General features: G+C 49.5%; 1 protein-coding gene across 4 annotated transcripts in view; it reads left to right on the forward strand.

The window, feature by feature from the left end:
• Positions 1 to 2,071: 2,071 nt before the first annotated feature.
• LHFPL2 (LHFPL tetraspan subfamily member 2) overlaps positions 2,072 to 13,882 on the forward strand; it is a 190,030-nt gene continuing 178,219 nt past the window's right edge. For 2 of the 4 annotated variants that reach the window (XM_033430074.2, XM_049707772.1), the window contains exon 1: positions 2,072 to 2,494. The gene's annotated coding sequence lies outside the window, so the exon portion shown is untranslated. Of the gene's footprint in view, positions 2,495 to 2,532; positions 2,615 to 13,882 lie in introns of those variants that run through there. The other 2 variants (XM_033430081.2, XM_033430075.2) reach the window with 2 other exon arrangements.

The following is a 13,882-nucleotide window of genomic DNA, read 5'->3' on the forward strand; positions in this document are numbered from 1 at the left end:
TATTTTCTAAGCATGGAATTCAGTACAGTACAGTCTACTCTGTTACCAGCATGTTTGTGTAATGAAAGCATGTGTAACAGAAATTAACTCATTCATGACTGATATGTAGGGAAAGGATATTAGTAAAATGCAGTGGTTATGTTGGTTCATATGCAATTGTTGCCAGCACCTTAATATTCTGCACCATCACGAAACAGCAGCTGCAAACAAAACACAGCAGAATGCCAGTTGGGGAGGACACACAGTGCTATGCCCGATGTTCATTCACTCTATGTTCTTTCTCTTGGATTGGTTTGACCATGAGCTCTAACTTGGGAGGGGTGAATTCACCTCTTACTTGTACATTTTGTGCTTATCTTCCTAACTCAGCAGCCTCAAACAACTCTCCTTCCAATCTCTTCATCAGTTCCTTCCATCTTTTTATAAAGGTAAAGTCCTATATTTATATTTACTGTAATATTTATTAGGAATTCAACGTGGCTCTTAAACTCTGCTAGCATGTTTTTTGGAATGGTTACTGTTTTTGCTGGTGCTCTGGTTGCAGTGTTACATAACTTCTGAGTTGTTTGTTTCTTATCCTATTTCCCCCATAAGCTTTGTTATTTCTAGTGCATGATTTCAAAAGTGGGAAGATCACACACATCCTTTTATAGAAGAAATGTTGTACTACAAACTTCATTTTCAACGAAGATAAGTGGGATTTGGCTGTGGGAGAAGATGAAAGACAGCATTCCAGTTCTGGCAAGAGCATCACCACCTCCCATGTTTCATACAGTATGGAACCTTCGGGGGGAGGGGAGGATCCCCCCACGCTGGTGAGAGTGCCAGGCTCCAAGGAGTGGGTAGGTGGATGGCTTTGAATGGAAAAGTTTTTAAGTAATTCATAATTTTCTGTGGCAAAGTGCCTCCTAGAGCTTCTAGAACAGGAAGTAGCCTGTCAAAGCGGTGTTCTAGAACCATTAGCGTGCAGGCTAGGCGTGTGCAGATGGATGCCAGTACAACGAGGGACAAAGCAGGGAACCAGGGAGGAGGTCACTGAAGCTATGAAGTCCCGAATCAGTGAGAATCAGGAAGGTGGCAGTGGGCTTGGAAAGGACGGGGCAATTGGAAGGACCTTAAAGAATCAATGGGAGCGGCTATTGGCAGTGGAGGAGAGAGGCCCCAAACTGACCGCTAGGGTCTGAGTTCACGCGACTAGTGGCTACAGGTGACCCAGACGAGAGGCTGAGAAGCTGGGGACAGGAGCAAGTCTGCCAGGAAAAAAAGGCAAGAAGGGTTTGCTTGGCTAAATGCTGCGTCCCAACGTTGAAATGACAAGTAATCTTGTCACCTTAATCCGTGGCCATTTAACTCTGGGTTCTTTGCTCCCCGCCCCCCGGGGGCGGTGGGGGCCAGTTAGTGAGTCCCCTCTCTGGGCAAAGATGCCTTTCCAGACTATTTGCTAAAGTGCCTTAGAAATTCACCCCGAAACCATATTTTAAGTTCAGGGGAAGATGTTTCAGGATCCCAAGCAATCAATTTACGTATATTCTTCGCGGCTGTTCGCACTGAGTTTCCTCTTAGAGACTCTCAGGGCGAGGAAATTTACGCCCGGAGCCTCGACTCCGGGCGAGGAAGGCGAGGATGGGGGTCCAGACACCCCCCAGCCCACCCTCCCGCTTTGGATTCTCCAGGACCAGCGGGCGGACATTCTTCCCGCTCGGGCCCCGCCTGGGGAACCGCTCCGGGCGCTGCCGAGCACGCTCTCCGCCGAAAGAGTCCGGGCTCTCACCCCCGACTCCGACTTCGCCGTTCCCCGCCTCCCCGGCCGGGCGGTGCGCCCTCTCCGGGCTCCGAAGACGATTTCCCGGAACTGTGCTCGGAGGTTCCCCCGCGCGGCGCGGGGGACTCTGGCGGGACTCCGGGAGACGCTGCCGCCGCCCGGCGGGCGCAGAGACCGGCTCCCAGGCCCCCGGGCCTCCGGGCCTCCGCCCCTCCTCTCGGGGATCCCCTTTCGCCCACACCCTCCCGGGCCCCGCAGAACACTCCCCCCGGAGGCCGGGCCTCGTCCGCCCGCCCCCACCGCGTCCCAGGCCGCCCGCCCCGCCCCGCGCGCCGCGCCGGGAGAGCCCCGGGCCCCGACCCCTCCCCCCGACGCCGCCCGAGAGCGGGACGCGGCGGCGATGGTGACTGGGCAGCGGCGCGGGGCCGGGTCCTGGGCAGGGAGGCTCGGCGGCCTCTTTCTTTCTCTGCCCCCGCCCCTCTTTCCCCTTCCTGCGTGCTAGCCCCGGCAGCGGCCGAGGTCGGCGCTCTCTCCTCGCCTCCTCTTCTTCCTCCTCCTCCTCCTCCTCCCCTGCCCGGGGACCCTCTCCCCTCCCTCAATCGCCCCCTCCTCTCGCCGCCTCCTCTCCTCTCCCCTCCCCTCCCTCCTCCTCCTTCCCCGAGTGGCCGGCCGGGCCAGAGAAAGAGAGACCGAGAGAGAGAGAGACAGAGGTGGCTGCGAGGAGGCGTAACGGTAAGCCCCGGCTTGGGGAAGGCTGCGGGCTCGGAGCCGGGATCGCCGAGCCGGGATCGGCTGAGTTGAGGTCGCCGGGCCCGCGCGCTCTGCGGAGGGAAAGCCCGCAGCCTCCGCCAGGTAGGGCACCCGGCGCGGGGCTCGCGGAGCCGTCGGCGACCAGCGGAGTCCGGGTTGCGTGCGCGGCGGCCGGCGGGGGAATTTCTTCCCGGCGCCCGAGGAGCCCGAGGGGAGGGAGGACCGGGCCGGGGAGGTGCTGGCGGGACGGGTGCTGGACGCTGGGAACGGGAGGGAGCGCCGCTTCGGCTCTGGTCGCCGTGGTCGCCCGCAGCAGAAGTGGAAAAAAGTTGTGCCTGGAAAGACGATTTGCCGGGAAGCCGGCGCGAGCCCAGCTCTCTCGCCACCGCCGGCGGACTGCGACCGGCGCTCGGGTCCCGGGCGCAGCTTGGCGCGGGGCTCAGCGCGCCTGATACCGCGCCCGGGGGCCGCCCCGCGGTCGCCCCCGCGGGGCCTGGTCTGTGGCGTGTGGGTCACGCCGGCCACAGACGTCAGCGGCTTCTCAGATCTGGGCTGCATTTTTGTGGGCAGCGCAGGGATTGGGGGTGCGGGCTGGAGGAGGAGGAGGTGGGCGTGGAGTGGGGAAGACCACATCTGGCCTGAGTGGGTTGAACCCAAGGGATGGGGTGAAGGACGGGGGGGGGACTCTGTGTTTCCGGACGTTTTTTAGGCACAGAGTTGTGTGTGTGTCCTTTTTCCTCTTTCATTCAGCGGTCTGGTGTCCTTTGAACTCTGAAGGGCGAAAGCATTTTCTTCAATCCTGTTCACCTTTTCTCCCGTTTCAGGAGGGTCGTGAGTTTTATGAGAATCCTTGAGCTGTTTCCTCAGTGGGAGTAAAGTCTCACCCCCCATCCCACCCCCACCCTCACTCCCACCTGGGCCATTTCCTGTATTTAGCGCGTTTTCTACTGTGTGTGCGTTCCTGTAGGTTGCCATCAGCGACCCACAAGTAAAAGGAGAGCTTCTGTCTGAAATCGCAAAGCGGCCTCTGTAGACGTGTGTGTGCTGGAGCCCGAGCGGGGAGAGGTGTGGGCGGGAGGGAGAGGGGGAGCTGTTAGAGCCTGGTGCGGAGAGTTAAACCTGAGTAACCGAGTTCCGAGGGACGTTTCTCCTCCGCACGTTGCTTTTGCTTCGCCCATTCGCCTGAGAGAGCTCCACCCGCGCCAGGTTTAAGCGATGATGGATGCGAATTTCTCTGGCGTTGCTCTTTCCCGGATATTCCTCTTTTCTACTGGTCCTCTTTAAAAAACGACTTCTCCTTTTCAAATGTAAGAGATAGGGAACACATGCTGGTGGGGAGATTAAATGTTTTTACAGATAGGGAAAAGAAAACCCAAGATTCTCATTTCTTTTTGCTGTCATACTGTGATAGACTTGTTATTAATCTTTGTCAGAGATCTGATTCTGATGAAATAATATTGGAGGAGTTTGAGGTAATACCAGATAAAACCCAATGTCATGATAATATTTTTCTAAGTGGTCACACAGGGAGCAGATAGTGTGGATTGTTGTGGTGTGTTTGCAAAGGGTGCAGCAAACATTTTATGGCAGGAAAAAAGACATTGTGTGGTGCAGGAGTTGATGGGGTTAGGGAGGGGAAATCATTTATCTTCAGAGCAGTCCAATTAAGAAGAATAATTACACTGCAAATGAACATTCTTGAATATAATATAATTTGAGTCGTGAGACATGAACCAGTAATTTGTCTATAGGAAGGAAAATGAATCTTTGTGGATTAGAGAAAAACGGTGCCTTCTGGAAAAAGTAATATATGCTCTTTATGCATGTGGGTGGGCTCAGATGTGTGGACTGACGAATTAAAGAGATTTTACTGCATGTAGTATTTGGGCAAGGCAGGGAGGAAAAGTCCATAGTAGGAGAAGATAGAAAATATATAGAAAAGTATCCATTTTTAATGGACAACACATACAACTTCTCAGCTTCTTTATTGCAGAGAATTGACAAAATAGGAGACCAAAATGTAGGAGACCCAAAATTGGGACTGTTGAGTTTCCAGAGGTGTCACTTACTACCTAAACCTGGGACAAGTTACTTAATTTCTCTCAGCCTTGGTTTCTGTGTCTGTAAAATGATGGCAATAAAGTTCAAGTCAAAGAATCACCTGGAAGGTTAATTACGATTATGTACTTTTGCATAGAACTTAGGGTGGTCCCTCACGCTGTGTAAGTGCTCAGAAAATGTTGATGATGGTTGTCAAGTATTTCAAATGCCCGAGAGAGAGCAGTGCCATTCAGAGAGCTGGGCTGCAAGGGGAGCTGACTTTGAGCGACTGCTGATTTTAGGTCGGCCGATGGTCGACCCTTAGTTGAGGCTGTCCCTGTGCCCCCAGCAGCCCACACTCAGAAATATTTGATCTTTCTAGAACTTGTAGGCTGCATCTTTTTGGCCTCTCTAGTCAGCCTTTTTTGGACTCCAGCTGTGGGGAATGTGTAGTGCAGGCTCCGTGTGGGTCTGAGGACCTGAGCACAGGTGTGGCCTGTAATTCCCAGCCTCACTGCCCCCTTGCAAAGGCACCTTCTCAGGTTCCAGGTCCCACCAAAGTCAATATCGACATTTTATTTAAGAAAAAGAAGAAAACTTGAGTGGTGGACGTGGTGTCTCTCTTGGGAATTCTAAAGCAGTGTTTTCTCAGTGTTTACTGCTCTTAGAAAAATACAAATAGTAAGCAAATACCTGATCTCTAGAATTTATTCCAAAAAGCACCTTTATAGTATGTCTTGGGGTTAATGGAACATTGTCCAGTTTTTCCTAAGGTTGTACCTAGCTGCAGAATGAACAAAAGGCATTCTTAGCAAAACAGTAGTTTTTGGAACTGGGGAACTATGCTGTATATTTCTTTTCTAATCTGGGAGGAATGCCTGTTTGCTCATTCATCCATTCTTTTATCCAGTCATTCAGCAGATACCCATGGAGCCTCTTCCACGGGCCAGGCTCTGTTCTGGCCTCTGGGAGCATAGCAAGAACCAAGAGTAGACCTCTCCACTCACAGAGCACTCATTCTAGTTGGAGAAGCAAACTGTGCGAAGGAGCTCCATAAACCCAAGAAGCCCTCTTTTTTGTTTAGAAGTGCCTGCGCTGGGAAAGCAGCGTGCTGGGCGTGCTTCTCTTCCACAAGCCAGCCAGCTTGGAGGGAAGTGATCTGGCTGGGGGTGGTGGCCGGGGCCTGCTGGTCCTATGGGTCCTCCACAGGGAGAAGGGAGAAGGGGGAGCCTGTTTCTTTCTGTGCTTTATAATAAAGCATGTGTCCTGTTTGAGTAGAATCACCAGTCAAAGTGCCACGAGAACAAACGGGTTTTTCTCCGAAGTGAGACTTCACAGCCTTAGAAAGGCAAAGAAGGAATCAGAGGTCAGATCTGATCATCAGCTTATAAAACCCAGATTGTGCCCAGGGAAGAGTCTGGTCTAGTACTTAAAATACTGGACCCTTTGCTGTAGGAGGCGGGCCCGAGAGTAAAGGGCAGAGTGGAGACTTAGTCCCTCAAGGTTTTTTTTTCCCCATTACTTTTAAGGTTACAGTAATACCTGGTACAGTAAGAATGCATTATGTTTGGAGTCTAGAAGGCTCGAAATGGTATATGGTCAACAGGGCACTGAGAGTAGCTGTTTGGACTAGAGGCAGCGTGGCGTAGGGAAGTCCCTGAGGGTGCTGGGTGTTGGGTGCTGAGCTGGGGAGTCTGAACTTCATCTCGAAACCTGTGTGGAAGATGGGGTACTTGCAGCAGGTGATTGACCTGATCATATTGTGCTTTAGAAGGAACTCTAGGTGGGCTCGGTGACAAGGAGGCCAGGGCCGGGGATAGCAGGTGAGCCGGGAGGTTAGTACAGGAATCCTGGTGGGACTTGGTGAGGGAGAGCAGGAGAGACCTGGAGAGGCTGACCGCACTTCCTCGGTCATGTCCCATGGGTGAGCTCTTAGTAAGAGGGAGTCCAGGGTGACTGGAGTGGGTCATGGCGCCTTTCACTGAGTTAAGCAGCTATGGGAACCGCAGTTTGGGGAGATGGTGAGGAGTAACGAGTTCAGTTGAATCCACAGCTGAGTTGTGAGGCGCCCAGGGAGAGATGCCCAGCAGAGCATTGGATCCACAGGCAGGAAGAGAGGTCTGGAGCTGGAGGTGAAAGATGGAGTTATTTTTACAGTAGCAGCAAGTGGTTGGCTGGTCTCTTGAGGTTTACTGAATAGTGCTCAGGGTGAGAGTAATCTGTGTCCTTGTAACTGAATTTTTCTCTTTCATCCTTTCAACGGGACTAATGGGGTAATCAAGCCCCTGACCCTGGCCTTCAGTGATCAGACTCTTACTGGTGTTATTTTGCCGACTTGTGAGACCTGTTTATTGTTTTGAACTGAGATAATTTAGAGGAATGTACATAGAATGGCTCTGAACTTTTTTTTTTTTTTTTTTCGATACGCGGGCCTCTCACTGTTGTGGCCTCTCCCGTTGCGGAGCACAGGCTCCGGACACACAGGCTCAGTGGCCATGGCTCACGGGCCCAGCCGCTCCGCGGCACGTGGGATCTTCCCACGTCCCCTGCATCGGCAGGCGGACTCTCAACCACTGCGCCACCAGGGAAGCCCTGAACATTTTTAATAGGATGTACAACTGATAAAATTGATCCTCCTCCACCCCCAACACATCTACGTATTCTGGACCGACTGTGTTCTTCCCCGAATTCCTAAATAGAAACCCTAATCCCCATTGTGATGGCACTTGGAGGGGGCACCTTTGGGAGGTAATTAGGTTTAGATGAGGTCATGAGGGTGGAGCCCCCATGATGGGATTAGTGTCCTTCTAAGAAGAGGGAGAGAGTCTGGAGCATGCTGTCTTCACCATGGTGAGACTGTGGCCATCTGCAAGCCAGGAGGAGGGCTTTTCCTAGGAACCCAGTCTGTAGGCACCTTGAGAACTTGTACTTGGAGAACTAGTGTTTTCGTTTCCACCGGGGACAAGGCTTATCTGCCTTCTTTTTTGAAGTTACCATATGGCCCTCAAGGGGCTGTTAATTTGAATTTCATTCATTTGTGGAATAAAAAACGTGTGCAAAGTAGGCCCCAGTGAATGCCTGTTAAAGGGCAGACATGCTATTTGATTTGTGTACAGCCTTACTCCGCTTACTGTTGTGGATTTAGGGTACGGCCAGTGGGAATTATTAATCATCGTTAGTCTGTGTAACCAGCAATAATGCCTCACCTTACTCTTGCCTGCCTAACTGATCTGCCATTGAAAGGAAAACTGGTAGCCTAGACAGACTGCAAGGATGTAGGCTAAAATTCTGACTGGTTATTTTAGACTCGTGGGGTTACAGGTGACTATTTTCTTTACTTTTCTGCTTTTCAGATTTTTTTAAAGTAGATGTTACTTAAAAAACCAGAACAAAACAGTTGTTGGTGTCTTCTTCCATTCTTTTTTTGTGCAAAACTGTATCAGCAGTTTTGGCCGCAGCACCATACACCTCCTTACATCTGTGCTACATCCATGGCAAAGCAGGTCTCTGTCTTTAAAAAGACTTGAAATTCCTATTTGTTGTAAATGTAGTTGTGGAGGAATGTAACCAGGCCTGGGTCCTGTGACCCAGAGCCAGAATGGGGCAGCTTCCTCCCAACAATAGGGAAGGACCCACTCCTTCCTGTCGGTACACTTTATATGTTTTCATAAACACTGTTAAGTGTGATCTGAGAGGTGTTTCACTTCTATATCTAAATGTGTAAACATCTGTCAGATTGATATGTACCTAATTAAATATCTATAAATATATATATAAATATACTATACTCACATGTAAGTTTTTTTTTTTTCTTGTTTTCAGCTGTTTCAGTGTTCAGTAGAACTCAAACCAGCATTGAGATCTTAAATATCCCTTTAGCATCAACCTCCCCACATTCCCGGAAAATTAGAGGGACTCTCTTTCCTCTACTGATTCTATTGTTCAGCAATTTCTCTCTTTCCACACTGAGCTGTGTTGTCAAGGGCACCTGGAGTTCAAGCTTCCTTTCTCCTGGGGCAGGCTGCAGTTGGGCTGAATTTCACATGTTGTTTTCCAGTTTTGAGGCAGTTAGCCAGTTGTTTAAAGATGCCTGTAACTGCATAGACAGTAGCCACATTTAATCTTTAGATAAGTGGTGCATGACACACTTACTACGCAGGATAAATTAACCTCTTAAAAATTTATAACTTTTCTCTCACCCATAGGGATCAAGTTTTCTGAAATTAAAAATAATAGACTGGCCAGTCTCGCAACTACAGACTTCACCAGTAATTGGTGTTTTTGTGTTTGTAAATGGCTACCCTTTGTATATGAAATATACACGTAAGGAAAAAAAGGCTCACAACTTGAAAAACAATCTAAAAATCATTTTTTTTTTTAATGGCTAACTGTCCATTCCAAGGTGATTCTGCACAGGGAAGTATGTCTAAACAGATATTTACTCTGTCATTTGCTCATTCTTATTGGAGCCATTTCAGGGCTTTTCTGTGCTGGAAGCTCATAATTTACCAACCTGATTACCTTTCTGCACAGATCCATGCTGTAATATGCAGCCTAGGGTGCCAGCTTACACAGGTGACTATAGGTCTTTTGGGCCTGAATCCTTTTGGTAAATGGGTTGCTTAGGTTGTCTTGTCTTTTTTTTTTTTTTAATGTGTTTTTTCCAATTTGTGCTTGGGTCTGTTGTTCTTTTCTTGATTAGTAAAGAAAAGGCAGCATTAAAGGGAGCTAAGCTGATGTGGGGAATGTTTAAACTATAATCCAAAGCCAGAAAGAACGGTAGCTGGGTGCAGAGGCCATACTGAATAATAAGAACACAAGTGGTGGTAGTGATGAAGAGATGGGACAGGTTGTGTATACACCTGTGTGGACAGGTGGCTGGGGGACTGTTGAGGATAGTCTGGTCAGCTGTGCTACACAGGGACCACTGTTCCCCTTGGTCTGGAAACTAGACTCATGGACCCTAAGTATGTTAGCTTTCTTAGCAACTACATTAGTCAACAAAACTTAATGTTTTAAAAAAGTTTTAAACATTTTAAAACAAGAACTGTCATCAGGTTAGATTTCCTCTAGCTTACATATGTGTATTTGATTTTTAAAATCTTGGCCGTAGAACTTCCCACTTCCTGTCAAATTTCAGCTTTCCCATCCAGGTGTGTGTTGTTTAGCCCATCGGGATGATTTTGAATTCTCACCAGTCATCTGTCATGTCAGCCACCCCTCTGGGCTGAGTACTGTTCTTCAGTCCGTTCTGCTCACCAGTCATCCACGTTCTTTGAGTCCTTTTCTGCCGCTGCTCTGTTCAGCCTCTCCAGTCATTCTCCTATTAGTAACCAGGGGCGTGTCAGCCTTTGCAGGCAGCTAGAGGGCAGAGGGTTGGCGTCTGTGCCACGATACCCGAGGAAGCTAATCATACTCGTGACCTCGACCTCATTAACATGGTGCTGGCGGAGAGCGAGCCAGCGTTCCGTAGTATTGTTTGACTTTGGATCTTCTCTACTGATTTGTGCTCGTGGGGTCCATGTTCCTGCCCGCTCAGGGAGCCTGATAGGTAGAGGAGCCGGAGGAGACTGTGAGAGACGGTCAGTACTTCCCGCCTCCTTTTAACTCCCTAAGGTGGGGCTTTGGATCGTCAGCTGTCACTGGGCCCCCGCTGATGGTGATTTGGCTCCCAGACAAAGCAAGTCTGAGAAGACTCGTGTAAGGATTGTGAGGGAAGAAGGCCTCTTAGAGTGTGGGGTCGCAGTGGGTGAGCTGGTGAGCTGGTGGCTGTACAGGTGGGCTGAGAGTCTCCCCATGGTGGCGCTCCCCGTGCCTTAAAGCAGGGCTTCTCATGCTGGAAGGTGCACAAGAATGATCTGGAATCTTGTGAAATGGCAGATTCTGATGAAGCAGGCCTGGGCTTCTGCATCGCTGATAGGCTCCCTGTGAGGCTGGTGCCGCTGGTCCTGTGGAGCAAGGCCTCATATAGACTGGGACGGATTAGTCAGCCGGAGACTCAGACGTGTAAAGGCTGACACCAGGAGGGCACCTGCAGGGTCTGGTTTAGAGTTTGCTGCCTGCTGCTTGGGGCTGTCTTTACTGGGATAACCCTGAGGGCTCTCAACCCTGTCACTGCCATTCCGGCCTATAACAGCCCCAAGGAGCAGCTGTGCTTGGGGATTCCCTTCCATCCTTAGGGCAGGGAGGGAGGTCATGGGAGGTCTTCCAGGTGGAATATGGTTAAGCTAAAGGGAGAGGTTTTGTTTTTGCTACATTTTAATCAAATTGACTTCTTCATTACCTGATGATTATATTCCATAATTTTAACTACTTAAAGAAGGCTCTGACTTCCTCCAGTTAAGCCTGCCTTTTCACACATACCCTATCACTTTGAAGTTATGTGACTGCAACGTTTTAAAAAGTTACATATTGTTTCCTTTGGAACGTTGTTTCTGAAACTTGCCTGACCCTCTGCTGGGTGCTGGTTAGACCTGTGTGTTCTCAGACCCTGCCCTGGAGTTTTGACTTCATAGGTTTGGTGTGGGTCCTGGGAATCTGAATTTTTTAAACAAAGTGTCTGGATGGTTTTTATAATTGGGCATGTTCTAGAAACACCATTTTCGAGAAACATCAATTTAGAAACCTGTCCATCTGAGCCTGTGTTATCAGCCATGTCTGAGGGGCACCCTTACCTGTTCTTTTCTTGGCCTCTTAGATACTTGGTTGTGAAGGGCTGGCTTTTGTCCCATTGGACCCACTTCAATTTTTATCTTGACTCATGTTTTCATTCTTACAGAAAGGCTCTTTCTTTATCTTGGATGGGACCAAATCAGAGTCCCTTGTCAACAGTGTAAGAGCCAGTTCTGAAGCCATTATATTTAGGAAGGTTTTACAGACACTGATTATTAAGTGCTTTGGGGCATTCTTGGAGATACTGGGCTGTACGCTTTGGGCCTCTGCAGAGAAAGGTATGTCCTGAGGCCGACTTCTCCCACTCCCTCCCCTGCTTGGGTTCAGACACTGGAGATGATATTAGCGTGTCCCCTTCCTAAGTGAGCGCCGACCAGAAATGGATGGAGAAGGGATCCTCATCCTCCAGAGGCTGTGTGGTTCTGACACAGGTGAATTGACAGATGGAGGAGATGGACTTGCACGTCATTGTTTCAACATTTACCTCCATTTTTACAAATGCAGGATCCATCTCACCTCCATCCTAGGAGGTGGAGGTGTTTTTATAAGCTGACACTTAGAAAACAAATGAAGTGGGAAGTGGTCAGTGTGATGGGATTGGAGGAGTATGGAAGGGGCTCTGTAGCAAAAAGCTGGAATTCACTTATTGTTGTGCCTAAAATTTTACCATTAGAGGAATTTGGACGAAATGGTTCTCTTTAAACCTCTTATTCAACATGTAAGCATCCGTAGAACAGGGACTACATTAGTTACTTAGGACTTAACAGGAAGAATTTCATAAAATGCCAGCAAAGGTCAGGGTATGAAGAGAGTGGACTTTGATGGGTGAAGTGTGGGCACTGTGAGGTCAGGGCTGGGGCAGGGCCACCGAGGATAGCTCAGATGTCCGGAGGAGCCCAGGATACCTGTTGGTGGGGGACACTAGGCAGAACTAATTCTCATTCACTTAGTGTGTGTGTGTGTGTGTGTGTGTGTGTGTGTGTGTGTGTTTGCACGCGCACGCTGTGTAATAGGGGATTTAATATCTTTGATGATGCATCTGGCATACTTCTTTCTATCTAGTGTGGCCATTTCACATATACCTGACCAGTTGTAATGAAAAGCCAGGTGATCTAGATATGAAAGTTAAGGTTAAACACCGTAATTGTGCTTGGGATTATGTTGCTCTTTTTTTTTTAGTCTATTTAATTTTGAGAGAGAAGCTCAGGAAATGATCCAGTTTCTTTACCTGCTTATCAGGAGAACTTGGCCAGCAGCAGAAACCTTTCCTTCTCCACTAAGGGCCTTTTCCCAGTCAGTTTTTTTTTTTTTTTTTTTTTTGCGGTACGCGGGCCTCTCACCGTTGTGGCCTCTCCCGTTGCGGAGCACAGGCTCTGGACGCGCAGGCTCAGCGGCCATGGCTCACGGGCCCAGCCGCTCCACGGCATGTGGGATCTTCCCGGACCGGGGCACAAACCCGTGTCCCCTGCATCGGCAGGCAGACTCCCAACCACTGCGCCACCAGGGAAGCCCTCCCGGTCAGTTTTGAGGAGGGCTTGACTCTTCTGAGACCTCATGCCACCTAGAAAGTGCTTTAGGGCATGGTTTCTCTCTCATAGCTGAAAAAAATATTTACATTTTAAAGAATTTCTCAGCTCTTAGCTGGCTGAAAGAAACTCTGAACTTGGCCATTCTGGTGTCCAGCTGAAGCTTGTCTGAGTGGTCTAGCGTGTTTTCAGAATAGCGTGGAGATGGTGGGGAGAGTCTTTTTGCCACTGCTTGACGAACAGAGAAGTTACACACAAGTACATCCCAGGGACCACAACTCTGGGAACTTTTACAAACTGACCCACTCCAGAAACAAACTTGACCCTTCAATGAAACCACGGGAACTTTCTGGATGGCTTCATTGTTTCTTTTCTGGAGTGGTCAGATTCTGTATCTGGGGGGGAGGAGAAACATTGTCCCTGTTCCTGGAGCTGGAGTTTCCTTTGTCTATTCTGAAATAAAGGAGGGCCACAGAAAAGGATGGGGCATTTCTTAGGGAAATGAAATTCTCCCGAAGTACTACATCCCCACTCCAGAGGTGGGCCCATGTACTCTTCCCCATGTTCCACAGGGCTAGCATCATTTCTAAGTATCGATAAAAACAGCATTGTGTGGACTTCCCTGGTGGTCCAGTGGTTAAGATTCCACACTTCCACTGCAGCGGGCACGGGTTCGATCCCTGGTTGGGGAGCTAAGATCCCGCATGCCTCGCGGTGTGGCCCAAAAACCCAAGAAACCAAAAAAAAAAAAAACCCACCCCCAAAAAAGCTTTGAGTATTTCCTTTTAAGCATAAATGGACATCACAGTCCCTGTAGAGTGTGAGGCCTTGAGCACGGAGGTGCTGTTGGGGTATCAGACTGGTCTATCTCTGTACCCCGTACTCTGCTCACTGCCACCCCCGTGCTGGCACTGCCCCCACTTAGTGCTTGCTGCCTTTAGGGAGCATCAGAATCACCTGGAGGCTGGTTAAAACACACACTGGCTGGACCCCGCTCCCGGAGATTCTGAGTCACTAGGTCTGGGGTGGGCCGAGAATTTGCATCTCCAACACGTTCCCAGGTGGTACTGATGCCTCTGGTCTGGGGAGCACAAGCTGAGAAGCACCGTGACACCAGGCACTTCTCCACCTT

Source organism: Orcinus orca, chromosome 3 (assembly GCF_937001465.1).
Source record: "Orcinus orca chromosome 3, mOrcOrc1.1, whole genome shotgun sequence".
In the NCBI taxonomy this organism is placed as follows: Eukaryota; Metazoa; Chordata; class Mammalia; order Artiodactyla; family Delphinidae; genus Orcinus; species Orcinus orca.